This window comes from Hevea brasiliensis, chromosome 12 (genome assembly GCF_030052815.1).
Source record: "Hevea brasiliensis isolate MT/VB/25A 57/8 chromosome 12, ASM3005281v1, whole genome shotgun sequence".
Lineage (NCBI taxonomy): Eukaryota > Viridiplantae > Streptophyta > Magnoliopsida > Malpighiales > Euphorbiaceae > Hevea > Hevea brasiliensis.
Genome location: NC_079504.1, coordinates 32,754,830 through 32,756,346, shown reverse-complemented (window position 1 = coordinate 32,756,346; position 1,517 = coordinate 32,754,830). Strand labels below are relative to the sequence as shown.

At 34.1% G+C, this 1,517-nt stretch overlaps 1 non-coding gene across 1 annotated transcript; it reads right to left on the bottom strand.

The window, feature by feature from the left end:
* Window positions 1-1,182: 1,182 nt before the first annotated feature.
* LOC131171501 (small nucleolar RNA R71) lies at window positions 1,183-1,289 on the bottom strand. Its single transcript, XR_009142161.1, has one exon. It is a non-coding gene; the product is annotated as a small nucleolar RNA R71 (small nucleolar RNA).
* Window positions 1,290-1,517: the final 228 nt, after the last annotated feature.

Here is a 1,517-nt window from a genome sequence, read left to right as displayed (position 1 = left end):
GGCACTCTTTGTCTCACTCGAAAGGGTATTCAAAGGATTTAAGAATTAATCTCCTTAAAACCCGTAAGTTTCACAAGATTGGATAACCAATTTAAAAATCCCAAAATAGCTCGAATATGAAATCCCGAACTCTGGAATCGCCTTTTTATCATTGTTAATTTCCAATCAAATTTAATTGCTTGCCATTTTAAATTTTGCCATACTTGAACTTGCTTATTTCAATTTGATGCAATTTTATTTTAATTAATACATTGTTGGATAGATTATTAATTTTGCACAAATAGATTTTATACTCCAATACCCATCAATTTATTACTTTAATTTCAAAAATAGTCTAAATTAGTTAGAACTTTTATATCAAAAATTCAATCATTAACACAACTCCTCGTGGGAATGATATCTTTTCTATATTACTTGTACGACCCGTGCACTTGCGGTTGGGCCACATCAAGTTTTTGGCGCCGTTGCCGGGGAGTTGTTTGTTTAAGATTGAATTCTTGATTATTTTAGTTTTTTTTAGTTTTATTTTTTGTTATCTTTTCATTTTGTGTTTGTTTGTTCTTTTTCAGGTATTTTTAATCTTTTATGAGAAGAGCTAGAAGCACAAGTGACACATCCTTATTGTTCAATCCTGAAATTGAGAAATTTTGTAAAGCCAACAAGAAAGAAACCAGAAAAAGAAAAGAAGCTTTGAGAGAAACTGAATTAGAAGCAGACATGGCTGATGAAAGAATTAGAATTGGTGGTAATGTTGGAAATGATCGAAACAATGAAAATGTCGCCCAAGGTGAAGAGATTATAAATGCTAATGTGCCTAGGGGAAGTATGATGGATCATGCTTTTCCTCGTTTTGATGAATTGAGAGAAAGCATAGCAAGACCAAGAATTGATGCAAATAGTTACAAGATGGATTTTGGAGTTCTTTAAATGATTCAAAATTCCCAATTCGGGGGACATCCTTCTGAAAATCCACACACACATCTGAAAAAGTTTGGTATGATTTGCGATATGCAAAAATAACCTGGAGTATCTGATGATGCAGCAAGATTGAAGCTATTCCCATTATCTTTGAATGATAGAGCATTGGATTGGCTTGATTCTTTACCTCACAACTCCATTACAAATTGGGAGCAACTTACTAATGCATTTCTTGCACAATATTTTCCACTTGGAAAAACTCAAGAATTGAGGAATCAAATGACAGCTTTCAGACCAAGAGAAGATGAAACTCTTTATGAATCATGGATGAGATGGAAGGAATTAGAGAGACAATGCCCACATCATGCCATTCCGAAATGGATGATAAACCAGAATTTTTACACAAATGTCACTCCTGCAATCAGAGGAATTATTGATGCTCAAACAGGAGGAGAATTTATTATGAAGCATGAAGATGAAGCTTATGAGCTATTGGAGAAAATTGCAAAGAATACTCATCTTTGGAGCAGTCCAAGAGGACCAGCTCCAACTCAAAAAAGGCAAGCTGCTGGGATGTATGATCTTGATCCGTTCAACAT